This window comes from Akebia trifoliata, unplaced genomic scaffold (genome assembly GCF_017979445.1).
Source record: "Akebia trifoliata isolate Shusen 1 unplaced genomic scaffold, ASM1797944v1 Contig00238, whole genome shotgun sequence".
In the NCBI taxonomy this organism is placed as follows: domain Eukaryota; kingdom Viridiplantae; phylum Streptophyta; class Magnoliopsida; order Ranunculales; family Lardizabalaceae; genus Akebia; species Akebia trifoliata.
Genome location: NW_028236889.1, coordinates 33,283 through 56,931, shown reverse-complemented (window position 1 = coordinate 56,931; position 23,649 = coordinate 33,283). Strand labels below are relative to the sequence as shown.

Below are 23,649 nucleotides of genomic sequence, written 5' to 3'. Positions count from 1 at the left end.
TATATATATGGGAAATGTTCAGCACCCTAAGTTTTACCACACACTTTAACAAACGTTTTTTGTCCTACATGGGTTAGAAGTTTTGGAATGGGCTGATTTTTGGTGAGGATGATCTCTATGATTAGAAGATTATCCTCCCCAAAAATCAGCCCATTCCGAAATGTTTAGCCCCATGTTTACACGTTGAAAAATCGTGGACCGTCCATTTTTTGTAAATCAATTTTGATGAGGTTAGAAGTTTTGGAATGAGCTGATTTTTGGTGAGGATGATCTCCTCACCATAGAGATCATCCTCACCAAAAATCAGCTCATTCCGAAACTTCTAACCCATGTAAGACAAAACGCGTTTGTTAAAGTGTGTGGTAAAACTAAGGGTGGCGAACGGGACCCTATATATATATATATATATATATATATATATATATATATAGATAGATAGGGAAATGTTCAGCAACAAACATTTTGGCAAAACATTTTTCAAAACATGGGTTAGAGGTTTTGAAATGGGCTGATTTTTTGTGACGATGATCTCCTCACCGTAGAGATCATCATCACCAAAAATCAGCCCATTCCAAAACTTCTAACCCCATAAAAATGATTTACAAAAAATGGACGGTCCACAATTTTTCAACTTGTAAACTGGGGTTAGAAGTTTTGGAATGGATTGATTTTTGGTGATGATGATCTCCTCACTGTAGAGATCATCCTCACCAAAAATCAGCTCATTCCGAAACTTCTAACCCATGTAAGACAAAACGCGTTTGTTAAAGTGTGTGGTAAAACTAAGGGTGGCGAACGGGACCCTATATATATTATATATATATATATATATATATATATAGATAGATAGGGAAATGTTCAGCAACAACATTTTGGCAAAACATTTTTCAAAACATGGGTTAGAGGTTTTGAAATGGGCTGATTTTTTGTGACGATGATCTCCTCACCGTAGAGATCATCATCACCAAAAATCAGCCCATTCCAAAACTTCTAACCCCATAAAAATGATTTACAAAAAATGGACGGTCCACAATTTTTCAACTTGTAAACTGGGGTTAGAAGTTTTGGAATGGATTGATTTTTGGTGATGATGATCTCCTCACTGTAGAGATCATCCTCACCAAAAATCAGCCTATTCGAAAACCTCTAACCCATGTTTTGAAAAATGTTTGTCAAAATGTTTGTTGCTGAACGGGACCCATATATATATATATATATGGGTCCCGTTCAGCAACAAACATTTTGACAAACTTTTTTCAAAACATGGATTAGAGGTTTTGGAATGGGCTGATTTTTGGTGAGGATGATCTCTACAGTGAGGAGATCATCATCACCAAAAATCAGCCCATTCCAAAACTTCTAACCCCATAAAAAATGATTTACAAAAAATGGACGGTCCACAATTTTTCAACTTGTAAACTAGGGCTAGAAGTTTTGGATTGGACTGATTTTTGGTGAGGATGATCTCCTCACTGTAGAGATCATCCTCACCAAAAATCAGCCCATTCCAAAATCTCTAACCCATGTTTTGAAAAATGTTTGTCAAAATGTTTGTTGCTGAACGGGACCCATATATATATATATATATATATATATATATATGGGTCGGGTTCCTGCAACACACATTGCGACACACATATAGACAACGTGTTTGTCTTATATGGGCAAAAATGTTTGGAATGAGCTTATTTTTTGTGAGGATGATCTCTGTGATGAGGGGATCATCCTGGCAAAAAATCATCCCATTCCAAAACTTGTAACCCCATCAAAATTGATTTACAAAAATTGGACGGTCTATAATTTTTCAATAAAAATTGGACGGTCTAGAAGTTTTGGAATGAGCTGATTTTTGGCAAGGATGATCTCCTCACCACAGAGATCATCCTCACAAAAAATCAGCCCATTCCAAACATTTTTGCCCATATAAGACAAAACACGTTGTCTATATGTGTGTTGAAATGGTTGTCGTTTGAACCTGATCCTATATATATATATATATATATATAGGGTCCCGTTCAGCACCCTAAGCTTTACCACACACTTTAACAAACAGGTTTTGTCCTACATGAGTTAGAAGTGTTGGAATGGGCTGATTTTTGGTGAGGATGATCTCTATGGTGAGGAGATCATCCTCACCAAAAATCAGCTCATTCCAAAACTTCTAACCCATGTATGACAAAAAACGTTTGTTAAAGTGTGTGGTAAAGCTTAGGGTGCTGAACATTTCCCATATATATATATAGGGTCCTGTTCAGCAACAAACATTTTGACAAACATTTTGGCAAAATATTTTTCAAAGCATGGGTTAGAGGTTTTGGAATGGGCTGATTTTTGTTGAGGATGATCTCTACGGTGAGGAGATCATCCTCACCAAAAATCAGCCCATTCCAAAACTTCTAATTCCATAAAAAATGATTTACAAAAAATGAATGGTCCACGATTTTTCAACTTGTAAACTGGGGTTAGAAGTTTTGGAATGGACTGATTTTTGGTGAGGATGATCTCCTCATCGTAGAGATCATCCTCACCAAAAATCAGCCCATTCCAAAATCTCTAACCCATGTTTTGAAAAATGTTTTGCCAAAATGTTTGTCAAAATGTTTGTTGCTGAACGGGACCCAATATATATATATATATATATATATAGCAACAAACATTTTGGCAAAACATTTTTCAAAACATGGGTTAGAGATTTTGGAATGGGCTGATTTTTGGTGAGGAGATCATCATCACAAAAAATCAGCCCATTCCAAAACTTCTAGCCCCAGTTTACAAGTTGAAAAATCGTGGACTGTCCATTTTTTGTAAACCATTTTTGATGGGGTTAGAAGTTTTGGAATGGGCTGATTTTTGGTGATGATGATCTCCTCACTGTAGAGATCATCCACACCAAAAATCAGCCCATTCCAAAACCTCTAACCCATGTTTTGAAAAATGTTTTGCCAAAATGTTTGTTGCTAAACATTTCCCTATATGGGAATGTTCAGCGCAAAACATTTTGGCGCCGTCCGATTTAACGCAAATGAACAGATCAGATTCTATTTCATTGTTTTATAAAGTAATAAGTTAATTACAGCGTCGTCCCTCATTTTAAGCATATTTAGTGCAACATCCCTCTTCCCTTTCAAACCGATTGAACGACATAAGGTTTTGTTAGACAGAACTGAACCCTTTCTCCTTTGTCGAACCCTCTCATTCTCACTCTCAAATCTCGACAGTACCTCACTCTCTCACTCTCTATCTCACTCACTCTCTTACTATCGTTCGAGCTCTCTCATTCTTGCAAACCCTCGCTCAAGCTCTCTTTCGCGAACTCTCTCGGTTTGATCTCGCTCTCGTTCTCACTCTCTCATCATCGCTCGCACGAACGACGAAGACTCCATCTCCCTCGCACAGGTACTCTCTCTCTCTCTCTCTCTTGGATTAATTTGAGTTTCGATTTAAGCTTTATCTCCTTAAATTAATTTGAGTTTCGATTTGATGAAGACAAAAAATCTGAAATTATTTAGGGCTTTTTTTATCTTCACTTTGGTAAATTAACAATAGACTGTGAACCTGATTGAATAACAATTTTTCTATTAATTTGAGTTTCTATTCTTTGATTTGAGAATATTTCAACTGTGAAATATTTCACATAAAAAATTCCGATTAGTTGTTGTGTTTCTTGATTTTAATCGAGTGAGCAAGTGAAATTTGTTAGGTTCTCTATTGGTCCCAAGTAACCAACCAATAAGATCACAAGCCCACAAACATAAATTTGAATTTAGTTTATCTACCAGACTCATAACTAAAACACATGAGAAATTCATGACATACTGATTTGGAATAGCAGACGTGCACAAAAATAGTAACTATATGAAATTGGCACCCATCATGCCTAATTCCATGTTTACCATCCACACAAATCACATTAACTGTTTTCAACTTATTGAGGATATAAAAATCCCAATCGACAAGGGTGAAAGGTGTTGATTGGGATGTTTGAATTCGGATGTTTGAAAGGAATTGAAACGGAGGACTTGGGAGATGGGGTTGGTGGTGATTATATATATATTTGCAGTGTTGGATGGAAGCTTAGAATCAAAGGTAAAGGGGGTGGTGGTTGTGATTTTTTAATTATAATCAGCATCAATATCTTTGAGAACAAGGATTTTGAGCGATTTATAACGGATTTTAGATATCTAATAGTCTGTCCTATGGCCTATCTAATTGACTGACAAATATTTGGTATCATGGATTTCATTCTGACAAAGAGTAATTATCACTAAGAAGAATCTACCTTTAATGCATTGATTGTGATTTAATGTATCAGTGAAAATATTTTATGGATACAATTGACGTTGACAAGTGGGGGAAGCGACTATTGGTGAAACTATGGGATTTTCATCGAGAAATCAAGTAGATAGTGGAGAACGTGTTGATTGCGAAAGTCCTACACAAAATGTTGAAAAGTTGAATGTTCCATATCTGGGGATGATCTTCGATTCAATTGAAGAAGCCAAGAAGTATTATGAAGATTACGGGTATCAAGAAGGATTTTCCATTCATGTTCAAACAACTTCTAAGTGTCGACGAGGTTCAAATGAGATAACTGGAATGATATATGTTTGCACACATCAAGGAAAATATAAGGCGAAAGAAAAAGATGTTGAAGAAACAATTGTGAATGAAAGTGCTAATAAGATAAACAGAATAGGTTCTTCAACTGTTAAATGTGGCTGTAAAGCAATGATGCGTGTTACACACGATAACAAATGGACCGTAAAATGGAAAGTGTCCGTTTTCGACGATTGCCATAATCACAAGGTAGTCACACCATCGAAGAGAATGGGGATGAGATCAAACCGTTGTATGCCTACAATAGCTAAGGATCTAGTGGAAACATTTAGAAGAGAAAATATTCAAATCACTAAAGTGCCAACCATTCTTGGCGGAGATCTAATTGGTTTTGATGGTAGGGACTGTTACAATCACTTGAGGAATGTTAGGCATAGGGAGTTGGAGGTAGGGGATGCACAGTCAGTATTGAATTATTTCATAACAAAACAGGCTGAAAATCCACAATTCTTTTATGCAATACAATGCGATGATGAGATGAGGGCAACGAATTTCTTTTGGGTGGATGCAAGGTCTAGATTATCGTATGAATATTTTGGTGATGTGATGACATTCGACACGACTTATCGGACAAACAAATATGATATGCCGTTCGCTCCATTTACTGGAGTAAACCACCACTTTCAGTCTATACAATTTGGGTGTGCTCTTCTACAAGATGAGACAGAGACAACTTTCTTATGGTTATTTGAGACTTGGCTCAAGGCTATGGGAGGACGTCATCCAATATCGATGATCACCGATCAGGATTTGGCAATGAGGAATGCGATTGCTAAAGTTTTTCCCAACACACGTCATCGCCTTTGCATTTGGCACATTATGAAAAAGTTTCCTGAGAAGTTGGCTTATAAATACTTTGAATCTTCTGATTTCAAAAGTAAATTGGAGAGGTGTATTTGGTCGACATACACGGGGAAAGAGTTTGAAAAGAATTGGAAGAATTTGATTGTAGAGCATGGATTGGAAGGAAATGAATGGCTTGAGCAATTATTTGATTTGCGGGAGTCTTACGTGCCTGTGTATAATCGGAGTTTTTTTTTTGCTGGCATGAATACTACTGGCCGTAGTGAGAGCATTAATGCATTCTTTGATGAGTTCGTTACATGAAAAACAAATCTAAGAGAATTTGTAGTCAAGTATGAGGAAGCATTGAAAAAACTTGTTACAAATGAGACCGATGAAGATTTTAAATCAGAACACAAGTTTCGATGTGTGAAGAATGATGAGTTACTTCTCAAACATGCTGCGACAGTATATACTAAAAATATGTTTGAGAAACTCAGGGAAGAATGGCTCTAAGTGAATCGATTTAAAGTTGAAAAAATGGGAATCGATGATAGATTTCATACATATCGAATAACAACTAAGTTTGGTAAGTCCAAGGAGTTTGTGTTAAAGTTAAATTTGGATACTGTTGTCTAAATTTACGCACGCAAGTATACGTATCGAAACAAGTAATAAAGTGATAAGAAAGTATCGTTCCCACGGAGACTAAATACCAATCTATTATTAATTACCAATTTATCTCAATCTAATTTTATCCAAACAAAAGTAAAAATAGGATTTAAGACTAAACAAGAAAACTAACGGAGAAAATAAATTTGCAGATTTAAAATCAATGAATGATAAAATCTAGGTTTATAATTTCCCCCAAACAATCCATTTAATTAGATTATCTTTCCTTCTATGATAAATTAATCTACTATAATTATCACCCAAAAACACTAAATTCTCTACAAGCCTCTGTCGATGGTCATGTAAAAACACCCTTCTAAACTAACTCCCTATATGTCTATGAGAATTAAATCAAGAAGAATTTATTAAGAATAAGCTCTCATAAGGGATGCACATGCAACTTGAGTATATGTCTATCTCAAATTAGCATATGTTACTCTATCTAGGTCATGAACACAAAATAACTCTGTCGATATTATTAAGGTTCACCGAATCAATTCAATCAATGGCTAGTTAATTAAATCGCATTAAACATAGGATAGAATAAACAATCACATGTGGAATCAGAGAAGAAAGAAATAAAACTAATCAAATATCATGAATGGGTTCCATTATAACCCTAAAATAGAAATTAGTTCATCCTTGAAAAGAAAACAAAATCACAAAAGTATTCAGCCATTCTTAGAGATTACAAATATCAAGAGAAGATAAAGTTTAGAAAGATAAAACTCAAAAGTCGAATCTCCAGCTCTCGTCCTCCTTCTCGATCTTGTGCCTCCAAGAAAAATCCAAAACTTCTGTCCCCAAATAAGGGTTAAACTTTCCTATTTATAGATATGGAATCATTAGGGTTTAAGAGTCCCAAAATCCGTCTCTAATTCGGTCACCACAAATTAATGTGTAAAGCTGAAAACGTAAGCAGGCCATGGCCTCCCAATATATCATGCCGCGACTTGTATTTCTATATTTCTGTTATGCCATTCTTGAATTCCCGCCGCGGCCTCGTTTTCTATCAAGCTGCGGCTTGAAGACTTTTTAGCTTGTATGCTTAGCTTCCTTCTTCCGAGAGTGAACCAATTTGGAGTCAGAATTTCTCCTAAACGTATGCACCTATCCCAATGTTCCATATTGTTCCTAATCTGTAAAATAAGCATAAAAATCAAATAAAAACATATAAACACATAAAAAGTATAAAACTAACTAAACTTAAATAAAAACAACTAAAAGACTCTAAAATTAATAAAATATTATATTTAAAAGTGGTTAATTCGTAGGTATAAAACCTACTCATCAAATACCCCCAAACTTCACATTTTGCTAGTCCTCGAGCAAAACAAAAACAAAGAAAAACCTAACTACGGGAAAGAAATCTAAAATAAAGAAAACACAAGTGATGATACTAGCTTGATTCTCCACACTTGCCTCAAAGATTATGTAAATTTCACAATTCAAAAGAAAACTTTAGAAATTGAAACAGTCTAGATTTTCAACCCAAATGTCATTCAACCTCACCTTGAACCATCCACATATGTGCAAACAACCCCTTTTCACTTAATCAGTTTTCAACTCAAATCAGTTTATGCAATCAAGAGTAAACACAGATGATCTCTAGATATTGAAATTGATGAACTCCATAGGCTTACTTTTCATGCTATTCTCCACTAATGTAGGTTCACTCAATCAAGAATCAATAGGACTTTTATTCAGCTTGTAATGTGTGGCTAGGTTAAAGGTAGGATAAAAGGAAATTTTGTGGCTAGATCACCCCTTAAACACCTCAATCTCTTAGGATTCTCACAGAGCGCAAACTTACATTTCAACATCAAGTCACTCCGCATTCTCAATCTTGTTTCACTTCATTCCCTTGACAACCTTTTATTCACCAATTTTTTTTTTTTTTTTACTTCTTTTTTTTTTATAGCCCACTGCACCCCCAAACTTATCTGATTCAATGCATTCTTTTACAAGAAGGAATGCAGTAATAAGAAATTTTTTTTTTTTCAACATAAGTACTTTCCAAACCCTGAACTAAATATTCTTGAAACTTTGCCTTCCACATTCCATGAACTTCACCTTCAACCCTTATTTGCATAGCTCAAAATTATCCAGTAGTAATCAATATGCCTAAGAGGTGATGGGTCAAATCTTGGAAAAATTAGACAAAAAGGCTTGGTTAGAGTTGTGGGTGCCAAAGAAAATTAGAAACAAGGCTCAATGGGGAAGACTAGTGATAAAATCAACATAGGTAAGCTTAAAGGCTCAATCGATCCAAGAATGGCCTAAATCATGTCCCTAATCAAGTGCAACCTAGGCTTTCGCCTCGAGTAACAATCAAATAAGTTCTAGAGTTCATTGAGATCATGGATTACTTTCAAAAGCATAAACATTCTCCAAGTGTATCAAACAACCAAGTGCATCAAGATTATAAACTCAATGTAAAAGAGTTCAAAATAAGGATGAATTTCATCAGAGTTAAGCACACAGACAAGTTAAACCTCCATCATTTTCTAAGAATCATGTATATACTAAATCAAAATCATTATCATTGGCTGTAGATTATCAAGCAAAAGTCATCACAAAATAAATATATATATAATATATATATTTTAGAATAGAAATTAAAACTAACTTAAACATGCCAAACCTAAACTTAAACACATGAAGCAAACACAAAAATCAAAGAAAAATTTTCAGAAAAATACTACTCACACCCCCAAACTTAGTTATTGCATTGTCCCCAATGTAATCAAGTATAATCAAAAGTAGGTGAAAGCACTTCCCTGAAAAAAAATTTCGATGGTTAAGCTTCATCTGCATCATCATCTGAGCCATCTTCATTGATATTATCATTCAATCCCGACGGTGGAATGAAATTAGGCGATCCAGGATATGGAGGCATCGTTGGAAATCGGTCTACATCTATGCCATTGTTGATAGCGAGTGCTCATATCATGACATCCAAGTTGTTGTGGCATTCATGCTGATGATAGGCTTGTTGCGCCAGCCACGTTGTTTGACGTTGAATGTGATCGACATGCCATTGGCGATAGTCATGAAATGTACGCCATTGCTCTACTTGTTGTTTTTCCAAATGGGCAAGACGGTCTGATAATGTGCGAGGAGGTAATTCTGATTGTGGTTGTGGCTGCTGGGACGAACTAGCTCCTGAAGTGTCTTCTGCCTCTTTGAATTGAAGAATTATACGGGCTACAAGCTCTCGAGCTGGATGGAGCACTTCTTCTTCCTTACTCCATTGTACTCCTGCTATGCGACATAACTCAGTGATCAATGAAGGGAAAAACAACCCACCACTATTCGATCGAATGCAGTGCACTATCGACTCTTGAATGACACGCCCCACATCTATTGATTTTCCTGTTATGATGGCAAACAACAAGATGGCCCTGTCTTTGGCCACATCGCTCAAATGAGTAGTAGGCATCATTCTTGCTGCAAGGAAGTAATGCCAAGCCTTTGCTTCTCTATCCAGAGTACCTCTTGGAAAATTTGCACCCCCGTCTCTTGTCGTTATCCATGCAGTGCCAGGCTTGGCCAATAACTTAATTACTTCATTCAAATTTGGACCATTTGTAAGGTATGTCTGATAGTCATCATTATTAATGTTGTGAAGTTGATAATACCTGTTGATTGTTGCTCTATCGAAGGATACTTGTTTGCCCCTCACAAAAACCTTTATCCATTTTTGTTCTTCGGCATTTTCATAAAATTCCCGTACCAAAGGAACCACCAGATCCCGGTTGTGCACAAAATTTTGACCACTGCCTCACACCTCGATGGTTCTTGTTATGTTTATCAGAACATCAGATCCATTACCATTGATTCCTCTTTCCGGAATTGGTTTGTGATGGATTACCAACCTTTCATACCTCTCTTGTGCTTCACGGCTCACAAACTTGTTATCTAATGGTGGTGATGAAGCGGCATATCGTGTTCTTTTCGGCGCCATGATAATATTTAGTAACACGTTTACCTTTCACAATCGATATCCCAAACGTCAGGATTTTATTGATCACTTCAAGCACCCACAATTGGAATCACACGTACAACTAATGCCCTTGCGAATATCCAACACACATCATATACTTCATACCGTTCCCAAGATTTTAAAGTGAATGAACCTATCTAGTCTCTAGCATTGTCACAGAACTTTCCACAAACACCTGGTAGGCACAAAAATTTACTTATCTTCCGAAAACCAAGTAAGACCATCCACTGTCACTAATGACCGTTCATATTACAGCACAAAGTAGTCCACCAATGGAACATCCATACACTCTCCCCCGAAATCAAGCAATCAACTCTACCGCTCGATCATTCAACCCTTAAAGAAATCAAACTCTCCCAACTACAACTCAGTTGATTTGTCGAATCGGCAAAGACACTCAATAGATCCACTGAACTTGATGGACTAGCTCTCATGAAGTTGATCTTTCTATAACCCCCCTTTATTATGGAGAGGGGGATATAAGAATAGTGCTGGAGAAGAAGAAGAGAGATGAAGAGTTTTTCTTTCGTTTAGACACGAAGAGACTGTTGGTTGTGAAATTGGGTAACAATAGAAATAGTAGGGCAAATATACCCCTTTTCTATGTGGGTATGAGTTCGGGCCGAGGCCTGTTAGAATATCATGCCATGGCCCGCCTTTTTATGTTGCTGATCAGTTCTGTCACGGACTAATGCCTTGGCCTGAGAAGAGTTAAGCCATGGCCTCCTTTTTAACATTTCTGATCAGTTCTGCCACGGACTAGTGCCTTGGCCTGAAAAGAGTTAAGCCATGTCATCTTCAAACTGTGAGAACATGACCTACTGTTTTCGTTAGATGCCACGGCTGTAAATAAATAGATGCCACGGCCTCTTCAATTTGTACTTCCACAGCCTTGCATCATGTTGCCAATGCCCTTGAATTGCTCAGAGACTCCCAACATGTTTCAACACAACATAATTAAATAAAATTAAGAAGAATTCTAAATATTTTAATAAAAGCAGACTAAATAAATTTTTTTTTTTTTTGAAATAATAAAAAAAATAACGAAGAATAATGAAAATCAACATAAATGAAAAGAAAGTTTAGAGCACTTGGGTTGCCTCCCAAAAAGTGCTTGTTTTAAAGTCTTCAGCCTGACTTTCTCTGAAGTCATGTCAAGTTTGCTAGAGTGGTGGTGAATTTTTGACGATCAATTCTCCACACATCATAGATCTCCACCTCCTTCATGATTGGGTTAAGTCGATGTTGGTACTCAATAAAAGGCTTATGATATTCCTCCATACGGATTTTCTGCATACTGGTAGAAGGACAAATCCCCTTAATATCCGTTATGGACCATCCCAATGCTTTCTTGTAATCTCGCAACTCCCTTATATGGCTAGGAAGATACTTGAGCTCTAATGATGATGATTCTTGAGTTGACAGCTTCAAATGAGAATATAATGGTGGTACTTCTAACAACTCAAATTCTGGTTTAGAACGAGAGAATTTTGGTGCAGCCTCCAAGTATTTTACCAACTCAAAATACTTAAAATCTTTCTCATTGTAAGTATTAATGATTGCTAATTCAAGCTGGTTAAATGGGAGTGTTTTTTCATGGTCATGTCGAACACATGTGTCCACTGCATCAATTCTATAGCAATCTTCAGGCTCTTCAGTGGGAAACTTCGTAGCTTTGAAAACATTAAACGTCACCTCTTGATCTTGAACTCTCATAGTAAGCTCTCCCTTTTGTACATCAATAAGAGTTCTGCCTGTGGCTAAGAATGGTCTACCAAGAATGATTGGAACATCCTTATCCTCCTCCATATCAAGAACAATAAAATCCACAGGGAATATAAATTTGTCAACCTTAACAAGCACATCTTCAATTTTTCCCCTTGGATACTTTAGTGATCTATCCGCTAACTGGAGTGTCACAGTAGTAGGCCAAGCTTCTCCCAATCCCAATTTTCGAAATATAGACAGCGGCATTAGATTAATACTAGCTCCCAAATCACACAAAGCTCTACCAGAGAATTGGTTACCTATTGTGCACGGTATAGTAAAGCTTCCTGGATCCTTAAGCTTTGCTGGAAGTTTCTTTGAATGATAGCACTGCACTCTTCAGTCAAACCCACTGTTTCAAATTCACTCAATCGCCTCTTTTTAGTCAAAATAATCTTTCAAAAACTTGGCATAACTTGGCATTTGCTCTAAAGCTTCAGCGAATGGGATATTAATATGCAACTTCTTGAAGATATTTAGAAACTTTACAAACTACTCGTCATGTTTTTGTTTCTTAAAACGTTGAGGAAATGGTGGAGGTGGGTTGTAATGAGTAATATTTTCTAAGCCCGGCTTGTTATGATCCTGGTTTGTAGTTTCTTTCTCTTGCTCACCCTTCTCTTTAGAGACTGTTTTTTCTGCCACTAAAACATCTGATTCCTTTGGTTCCTTGACAACATCATTCAACTCTTTTCCACTCCTCAATGTGATAGTATTGCAGTGCTCCTTACCATCTCTTTTTGGATTAGTCTCGGTATTGCTAGGCAATGTTCCTTGAGGACGGCTATTAATTGTTGAAGCAAGCTGACCCAACTGAATTTCTATATTCCGAATAGAAGCTGCTTGGCTTTGGAATTGAGTTCTAGTCTCTGTCATGAATTGATTAGTGTTTGTCCCCATTTGATGTACTAGATCTTCCAAAGAAGGCTTCTTTTCTCTAGGGAGAGCTTGAGGATGATAGCCTGGTTGAAACATGGGCTTTGCAGATGAAGAGGCCTCAACTTGATTATTATTATTCCATGAGATATTCAGATGATTTTTCCAGCCCGGATTGTAATAGTTAGAGTATGGGTTATTCTGCCTACTACCAACAAAATTGAGAGATTCTGGATTATTAGGGCACATATCTCCCGAATGATTGTCTCCACTAATCTCGCATGTAACGGTAGGAGTTTGACTAGCATGAACTCCAAATGAATCAATTTTCTTAGATAGGGATGCCACTTGAGTAGTCAAAGCCGTAAGAATATCTAATCATGCACTCCTGCTGTTCTTCTTGGATTCATCCTCTCTGTATGGTGTTGGAAGTTGTTAGAGGCCATCTCCTCCAATAAATTATACCTATCCTCAAATGTCTTCGCCATAAGAGATCCACCTGCTATAGCATCAACAATCGTTCTAATAGATCCAACCAACCCATTGTAGAAAATTTGGATGATAAACCATTCCGGTAAAGCATGATGAGAACATCTCCGAAGTAAATCTTTGTACCTCTCCCAAGCTTCATAAAGAGATTCACTGTCCAACTGCACGAAAGTAGTGATATCATTCCTCAACTTTGTAGTTTTTGACGGTGAAAATATTAGTAAGGAACTTTTTCGCCAAGTCATCCCAAGTGGTAATAGATTCCCTTGGCAATGAGTTCAACCAATTCTTCGCCATGTCCCTCAATGGAATGGAAATAATCGCAGTCGGATGGCATCATCATCATCAACACCGTTATACTTAAACGTAGCACATATCTCTAGAAAATTAACTAAATGTGCATTGGGGTATTCAACCTGTGAACCCCCAAACTGAGATACTTGTACCATCTGAATAGTAGCCGGCTTGAGTTCAAAATTGTTGGCTTGTATCGTTGGACGACGAATACTAGTGTGAATCCCATCCATTAATGGAACAAATAAGTCCCGCATAGACTTAGGACCTTCATTACCATTAGTTTGGTCGGCCGCCATTGTATGGTGTTGAGAAGCTTCTCGCTTATTCTTTCTATTTCTTCGACAAGTTTTCTCGATCTCAAAATCCAAAGGAACAAGCTCTAAATTCCTTGTACTACGCATACACTAGCCAAACACCTACAAAATAAAGAAAAGTTTGGTCTAAAATCAAATATGATTGAATTAATATTAACAAAAAGATTAATAAATTAGTCCCCGGCAGCGGTGCCAAAAACTTGTTGTCTAAATTTACGCACGCAAGTATACGTATCGAAACAAGTAATAAAGTGATAAGAAAGTATCGTTCCCACGGAGACTAAATATCAATCTATTATTAATTACCAATTTATCTCAATCTAATTTTATCCAAACAAAAGTAAAAATAGGATTTAAGACTAAACAAGAAAACTAACGGAGAAAATAAATTTGCAGATTTAAAATCAATGAGTGATAAAATCTAGGTTTATAATTTCCCCCAAACAATCCATTTAATTAGATTATCTTTCCTTCTATGATAAATTAATCCACTATAATTATCACCCAAAAACACTAAATTCTCTACAAGCCTCTGTCGATGGTCATGTAAAAACACCCTTCTAAACTAACTCCCTATATGTCTATGAGAATTAAATCAAGAAGAATTCATTAAGAATAAGCTCTCATAAGGGATGCACATGCAACTTGAGTATATGGTCTATCTCAAATTAGCATATGTTACTCTATCTAGGTCATGAACACAAAATAACTCTGTCGATATTATTAAGGTTCACTGAATCAATTCAATCAATGGCCAGTTAATTAAATCGCATTAAACATAGGATAGAATAAACAATTACATGTGGAATCAGAGAAGAAAGAAATAAAACTATCAAATATCATGAATGGGTTCCATTATAACCCTAGAATAGAAATTAGTTCATCCTTGAAAAGAAAACAAAATCACAAAAGTATTCAGTCATTCTTAGAGATTACAAATATCAAGAGAAGAGATAAAGTTTAGAAAGATAAAACTCAAAAGTCGAATCTCCAGCTCTCGTCCTCCTTCTCGATCTTGTGCCTCCAAGAAAAACCCAAAAACTTCTGTCCCCAAATAAGGGTTAAACTTTCCTATTTATAGATATGGAATCATTAGGGTTTAAGAGTCCCAAAATCCGTCTCTAATTCGGTCACCACAAATTAACGTGTAAAGCTGAAAACGTAAGCAGGACATGGCCTCCCAATATATCATGCCGCGACTTGTATTTCTATATTTCTGTTATGCCATTCTTGAATTCCCGCCGCGGCCTCATTTTCTATCAAGCTGCGGCTTGAAGACTTTTTAGCTTGTATGCTTAGCTTCCTTCTTCCGAGAGTGAACCAAATTGGAGTCAGAATTTCTCCTAAACGTATGCACCTATCCCAATGTTCCATATTGTTCCTAATCTGTAAAATAAGCATAAAATCAAATAAAAACATATAAGCACATAAAAAGTAAAAACTAACTAAACTTAATAAAAATAACTAAAAGACTCTAAAATTAACAAAATATATATTTAAAAGTGGTTATTTATTCGTAGGTATAAAACCTACTCATCAGATACTTACGAGGGTGCATGTGAATGTAAGAAATTTGAGTTTGTTGGAATAATATGTCGGTATTTTCTAAGGGTGTTTTTTTTGTTTAGACATTGATAGTATACTGTCACACTTCATTCTTGGAAGATGGAGGAAAGGGGCAAACAAATTTAGGGTGATGGATTCAGCAGTAATGATCGATGGGAAATAACAGCCAATTACATTGAGATTTGGTAATATGTGTCAACAAATTACTACATTAGCTAGTTTTGCATCAACTTCAATGAAGAGATACGAAATCTTCACGAATACCTTAAATGAACTATCCAAAAAACTTTCTGAAATTCAATGCGATGAAATGTTAGAACATGAAGTTGTAGTTGATACATCCCCAGCTGTAGTTGAAGCCTCACAGTTGTTACTTTTGGACCCAAATGTCTCGCAAACAAAGGGTAGGAAGAAAGATGAGAAGGGTAAAGGAAAGGTTGCATGTACAGGTAGATTAAAAAGTAGTATCGAATTGAGCCAACAAAAAAAGAAACGAAAGTGTGCATCATGTAAAACATTTGGACACGACAAACGAATATGTCCTATAAATCCATATAAAAAACATACAAGTTTTACAACCCAAGGTAAGTGAAATTATCTTTGTAAGAAAAAATATAACTTTAAAACATTTATTTTTGTTGTACATTCTTATTTATAATTTTCCTTTTTAATAGGTAATGATGATATTCAAGAATTGGGTCAGGACATAGAAAGCGATCATGAGGCATCTCCATTGAGTTAGACACTTGAACAGGTACTTCATCTCTTAGTATATATATATATTCTCTTGTCAACTGTTCTATTTGTTTTTTATATAATCTTATAATTGGCTACTGATTAATCTTATATATGACAAACATCGGTAACACCTCTGAGAAACCATGTTAGTCATAATTCATAAAGACTACTAGTGTAATATACAAGTAATTGACTAGACTATTGATATAAAGACTAGCGTACCAATTGAACATCACTTGTCTTTTCACACTTTACAATTATTCTAATACCTATTTTGCAAGTTCTTAAATGATCTTCCAAAAATCTTATTCTTTATTCGCAAGGCCTCCCAATGGTATAAATAATTTCATTACTTGACCTGTGTCAGTGGTTTCTAGCTCTAGCAAGTGTGCAAACTCTTCACAGAATTATATAATTTAGATGAACTAATATTGAGTAAAACTCTGCGTTCTAACATTATAATTAGAAACTGTACCTTCTAAAACTTCGTTGGAGATAGGTACTTCTCTTGGGTCACAATCCTTGCTTGTGACTATGATAGAGGACATTATTTCCTAATATGTTCCATCTGACCACACGCGTAACAATGTCAATGATTTTATCTTCGTAGATCTCTGTGGAGTAGACAGTTGGTAGACTGGGGTTTGTAGGCTCTGAACCTGTCTTGTTGATTCCTTTGACCTTGTTGGCATCATTGGAGCTTCAAGTGCTCTCTAACTCAGTGATGGGAAACTCTACAACTCAGTAGTGGAGGAGTTCTATATTGTGGATACATTGATCCGGGGAAGATTAACTTCAAATACATCGGCCTCTTGGCCGGAGCTGATCTGGGAAGAAAAGAAATCTAAGGTCAACTCATTTGTCCTTTGGAGGTCTGAAACTCTATCTCCTCTCATTCTATCCTTTAAGCTCGATTTACCGTATCTCTATAATTGGTAATCTCAATCATCGACCTCCTGGCCCTTAGGTAAGTTTATAGTCCTCTAAAGAATTTACGGGCCTTCTACAGATCTGTCAGGATAAGCTCGGGAGCATATCGTGACAACCTGATGAACATCATCTTATAGTCTATAATCGATAGATGACCTTGCACTAATCTCAAAAATTCCTTATGCTTGATTTCTCGAGCAGTCTTTGATATAAATCTGTCAACAAACATCCTCTTGAAGTCTAACCACTCAAACAATCCATATCCCAATACATTCTTTTCAAAACGTTACTAATGACTAGCATCTCCATCCAACTGGAATGTAGTCACCGTCACCCACTGATCTTTCGGGCACTACATGGCACTCAAAATCTCTCAAGTCTTCAAAATCCACTCATTGACCTCAATCGGATCGAAAAATCCCCAAATCATGATAGACGTAATCGTTGAAAATTCTACAACCACATCCTTAGATTTACCTGTCTTTTAGGTTAGGGAATTCTCTCATTCTTCAAAGGCACGACCTGTCGTAGTGATTCCTGAGGTGGAATAGTATTTGCTTATTGCAAAGAGGTCCAACACTCCCTCATTTCTTGGTTTTAGTAGTGCACTTTGCAATTGTGGTAAGTCTTGTACCATTTCTCGCTTCCAATCGCTAATCTTGTCTGTTTGGGGTGGCACGAGTACATTATCAACTTTATTGAAATTTGGTGACCTTATTGTTCACTGAATTGGTTTGCCTAGCATCTTTTTGAGCCACACATCCTTCATTAGTTGACGTCGACCCGAACATTGTTCCCTTTATATCTCAATTTACCACATTCGTAATATATCATAACTCTTCTTTTCAACTGATTTAGTAGTATATGTTGTTTCTTATCAAATTCTTCCATCCATTGAGTTGGTATGTCTATAATATCACACATCACGTATGGTTATTTTTCCTATGAATTTACTAGATTTGTAATTGTTTGTCTTTTATTAGATACTAAATGCCTTCCTTCCATTTGACTTCGAGGTGGTGGTGGTTGTATTATTCATATTTCCTCTCTAAACTTGTTATGAGACTCAGCCACCTGTCCGATGAAAGACATTAGTTGTGCTATCGGGTCAATGGACTGATCTAGAATCTGTCTTGTCTCTATTACGTTTCGGCCTCTACCTTGTTCATTCATCTCGCTTATGTTTATCCGTAACAAGGCACTTATCAAAATAAGGTCAAAATCGTTCTTACCTAACTATGAATTACTATTGTAGCTTAGAACTTAGTAATGGACTCCATTTCCATTACTAACAGAATAAACTTAAAATCCTATCTTAAGCTTACAAGGCTCTATAGACTTTTAGACACAGAAAAACTCATAATTCCAATACGAAATTATTAATGAGCTCGGATACCCAATTCCTAGTGAAACTCTATGATTATCGCTCTAATATATGTGGTATCAGCCAATTCTCTAAAACATAGCAGATCAGTATCCCATACGGATCTAATACTATGCTCTGATACCATCTGTGGCGCCCCGCCGAACGCAAACAGAAATCCCCATGTCAGATCTCGAGGTACTAGGTGGCACCTCGAAATTTCGGCATGGTCTCCTCTGTTTATGTTAGCATTCCAAGGCGTTCAACCTGCACCTGATAAACGACATACAATCCTGCATACATATACAAAATATAATACTAGCGGAAGCTTAAATACGTCTAATAACGTACGAAAGATCAGAGTGCGGAAGAATAACCAGAATACAGGATTATACAAAATTTCTCACTCTAATAGAATTCCTAACACTCAAGACAGAATCCATAAAACTACCTGGGGGAATTGACACCACTAGGGGGTATAGCCCTAGTACTTACCAGGTGACGAACTCTGGTTGTCTATCTGACCAACCAGATGATCCTCATTCGTACTCTATACTTACCTCGCCAAGCTTCGGATCTGAAACTAAAAAATAGAGAAGGAAAGAGTGAGTAACAATGGTTACCCAGTAGGGAAACAAACAATTTCTGCCAATAACCCCTCCTAACATGAACGAATAAGCATACTGAATCATTTTAAAATAATCAAAGTTTTACATAATAAACTACGATTAACTAGTACATATAGCCAGGGATGAGCAACTAAACATTTTAAAACTGACATTTCATCAATCAACAGTACTCACTATACCATTTTCTTTATGTACAAATCTAATTGATCAAATGGAAACATTAAACATGTATTTCATTTTATATATCAAAGTAAAGCAGCAGATACATAATACACAATGGTGGAGTATTGGAATTAGAGAGTTGGGATTCATGACTGGATCGCTCCCAGTCGGGACATAATGTTACAATTCTTCTCTGGTTTTTAGTTCCTGATTTTGTGGCCGGTCGCTGCACTTACCACACTTGGTTGACCATTTATCCGGCTCAGGCTGGCCGTTTGACGTGACCGTAAGCAATGGGTCTCTTTTCGATGTGTCAGAACGTTCGACTACTATAGATTGTTAGTGATCACTAACCAATCATCTTCGTCTATGCCTATCAGGCGTACATGTGATTCCCAAAGATACAAACCATTCGTATACGACCACCTTTACATTACAAGTTCACTGGTAAAGATAGAGAGGAATAAACCCGGATTCCAGTTGTGACTCCACTCTCATACGCGTCCCATACCACGTATGAGTTTGGTGGTCCCTACCGTACATCCCAGGATAGTACACCACTCCGGATGATATGATGCACTATCCCTTCAGGCATTCACAAATTCTTTAACAGCTCACAAAATAGCTACTTATATATATTATTTTCATTTGAAAACAAAAGAGAAATTAACAATACAAGGTTGAGAATAGATATCCAGTTTCCTACCATGCAAATGTGGCCACCCGGCCTAAAATAAATAACATAACAGAGCGCCTCGCGCTAACAGAAAGTAAATAAACATGCAACCAGTAACATTATCCCTGGATATCCGTTCACCAACCTGCATACAACACAACAACGTAAAATGCAGACATCACCCCTCGGGTGTGACTCTGACATTTTACCGTTTCATACCCTTTTTCCCTTTTTTTGACTTTTACAGTTTTCAATCTCTTCATAAAATATCTATTTCCTGATATTCATCAACTCAATATGAGTTCATTGAATATTAAATCACAATTTTCAACTATAGAATTTATTTCTATCAATAATATTGAAAAAAATACAAATTTCATATCAAAACGGGGTCCGAGCAGTGCACAAGACCCAATTTATGGCAATAACCCGTTAAAATACCCTACCCACGTATAATTTATTAAAAATACAATTAAACATATCAAACATGCAATTTCTGGCGTGAATTTTTGAAATAACAAAATAATTCTATATTTTAAAAATACATCCAAATTTTTCGATAAAATCCTAAATGCAATTTTCACAATCTAAATTACTAATAGAAATTGAGAGTTCCTTACAATCACTAGACGAAGGAATTGAAGCACGTGCGCGGAAATCGAGGCGAACGGCGCGGAAATCGAGACGGACTGAACTTCGAAGCGGCTGATTTTCAAAACCGGCCCGGTGATTTTGAAGATCTCGATGTGCTCGTCTCTTCTCCCTTCTACGATGAAAGACAGTTTGACCCCGAAATCGATGAAAACCGAGGTCGAAATTACGAAAATCTCCGTATAAAAATACGGCTGATTTTTGACTATACGGGGTGAAAAAGACGAGAAAACGGAAGGAACTTGATTGGGTTATGTAGAGAATGAGGCTGCAGACGTTTCTCCCTTCTGCGTCGGAAGACGATTTGACCCCGAAATGGACGAAATCCGAGGTCAAAATTTCAAAGTTTCCGTATCCAAATACGGCTGATTTTTGACGATATCGGGTGAAATAGAAAGTGAAACGAAGAAAGGTTGGGTGGGTTTTGTAGAGAACGCAGCTGCGGATCTTTTTCTCTTCTGCGGCGATCGTCGAAAGTGGACCGTTTGCGAGAGATCTGAGGTGGAAGGTCGAAGAGAAAAAAATGTCATTTCGTATAGGTCTCGGCTGTTTAGACGCGTTGGGGAAGATGAGATAAAAAAAAATTAAATATTATTTATATAATATTTGGGACGAATTCGGTATTTCGCCTATTGTTTTGATCGACGATAACTTGGTCATTCGGTCTCCAAAACTGACAAACGAATACTCTATTTCGCCTAATTTTTCATTCTGGATCTAATGGTATAATCAATTTCTACAAATTATGTCTCCATAAAAAAAATTACATTTTTGGCCTGACGTGACCCATAAACTTGATGTCGTTTTCGTTTTTGGCGATAATTCAACTTCCTGATCTCCAAAAATGACAAATAAATAGTCTATGTTGAATAATTTTTCGTTATGAACCCAATGGTATGATCGAATTTTATAAATTATTGCTCTAATAAAAAGTCACTGTTTTAGCCTGGTCCGACTCGGTAATCGGGGATTTTGCAACTTTTATATTCGGACTCGCATTTGAGCGTGCTTACAGGCTAAACTATGTTTTTCGATCATTTTGAATCTAACGGTGAGGTCAGATTCTATTAAAAATGATCAAAACAAGGTCCCACAGTTTTACCCTAAGTCCCACTTTCAAGATTTTCTTAAAATTCCACTATTTATTTTTCCTCGAGATACGAATTAAAAATTTGGGGTGTTACAATTTCACAGATGAAATATTCTCAAATCAAAGAACAGAAACTCAAATTAATACCTAAATTGTTATTCAATCAGGTTCATAGTCTATTGTTAATTTACCAAAGTGAAGATAAAAAAAAGCCCTAAATAATTTCGGATTTTTTGTCTTCATCAAATCGAAATTCAAATTAATCCAAGGAGATAAAGCTTAAATCGAAACTCAAATTAATCCAAGAGAGAGAGAGAGAGTACCTGTGCGAGGGAGATGGAGTCTTCGTCGTTCGTGCGAGCGATGATGAGAGAGTGAGAACGAGAGCGAGATCAAACCGAGAGAGTTTGCGAAAGAGAGCTCGAGCGAGGGTTTGCGAGAATGACAGAGCTCGAACGAGAGTGACAGAGTGAGTAAGAGAGAGAGAGAGAGAGAGAGAGAGAGTGAGAATGAGAGAGGGTTCGACAGAGGAGAAATGAATAGAACCCTCGTTCGATCAGTTTGAAAGGGAAGAGGGATGTCGCACTAAATAAGCTTAAAATGAGGGACGGCGCTATAATTAACGTATAATTTTATAAAACAGTGAAATAGAATCTGATCCGTTCATTTGCGTTAAATCGGACGGCTTTAAAATGTTTGCCAAAATGTTTGTCAAAATGTTTTGCGTCGAACGCTTCCCTATATATATATATATATGGGTCCCGTTCGGCGCCTCTCTCTTTAACATACGCTTTAACAAACGGATTCAAACCGTTGGATATGATGGTTACAAACGCTTGAGATTGAAAGTTGAGGTCAAGTTATAACTTAACCGATATTTGCAGAGTTGTCCTTTTTTTTTTTTATAATTAGTGCTACCTCCCTGTCCTCGATTAAAACTCGATCAAAAACTTAAAGACAGAGAGTTCTGTCGAACCCTCTCTCACTCTTTCATTCTCTCTCGCTCTCAACTCTCAACTCACAAACTGATTGTTCAACTCAAGTGTTCTCTGTAATTCACATTAGTCTTTAAAATTTTTCTGTGGGTGGTAAAAAGAAAGGTCCATTAACCCATCTCTTTAAACAAGGAACAAGTGTTAGAAGGGGAAATGAGTATTTATTTTCCCAGCAAGGCTACTGTAACCTTAGTTTCCTCTTCTGATGGTTGGTTTACTTGACTATTTCATTCTTCAACCTCTCCTCTCCTCGAAACCTTTTTCGATATGCTCCCACATTCAAGTTCACACCCAAAGGAACAAAACAAACAGAAGACTGAAAATTGAACTTTGTACATAGAAAACTAACTAAAATTCATTTAAACTAAATTGAAAGTGAACATGGTCTGAAAGTTACTTAACATCCATATATTTTTATTTTAAAAATAAAATTTTCATAAAAAAGAACTTTAACATCCATATTACAAGCAGAAGAATTAATAGCTTATTTCAAATATTGGGTTTTGCTATAAAAATCTAAAAGAGTCTAATTCAACCTTCTTTTACATGCATGATGGACTCCTCCATCTACATCTAAAGTACCAGACACACTACTTCTTCGCCGTCGTCTAAGAGTACGAGAAGATCCCACGCTAAAACCCTCGTTCGTGCGAGGGAGATGGAGTTGCAGCTAGGCGAGGGCGAGAGAGAATGAAAGAGTGAGAAAGAGGATTTTATCGAGAGTGTTTCAGGCGAGAGTGAGATAGAATGAGAGAGTGATCGATCGGATTTCAGTGAGAGAGAGGGTTCGACAGAACTCTCTGTCGTTAAGTTTCGATCGGGTTTTAATTGAGGACAGGGAGGCAACACTAATTATTGTAAAGATGAAGATGGCTCTGTAAATATTGGTTAAGTTATAACTTAACCTCAACTTTCAATTTCAAGCGTCTCTAATTGAATCCGTTTGTTAAAGCATATGTTAAAGAGAGAGACGCCGAAAGGGACGCTATATATATATTTCATTCAACACCCTACGCTTTAACCTACAC

At 36.6% G+C, this 23,649-nt stretch overlaps 1 non-coding gene and 1 pseudogene across 1 annotated transcript; both read left to right on the top strand.

Annotated features, from left to right (window-relative positions):
* The first annotated feature begins 4,374 nt into the window (after window positions 1–4,374).
* On the top strand, window positions 4,375–5,724 carry LOC147381823 (protein FAR1-RELATED SEQUENCE 5 pseudogene; annotated as a pseudogene).
* Window positions 5,725–13,297: 7,573 nt separating this feature from the next.
* LOC147381822 (small nucleolar RNA R71) lies at window positions 13,298–13,404 on the top strand. The gene has a single exon (XR_015174323.1). It is a non-coding gene; the product is annotated as a small nucleolar RNA R71 (small nucleolar RNA).
* Window positions 13,405–23,649: the final 10,245 nt, after the last annotated feature.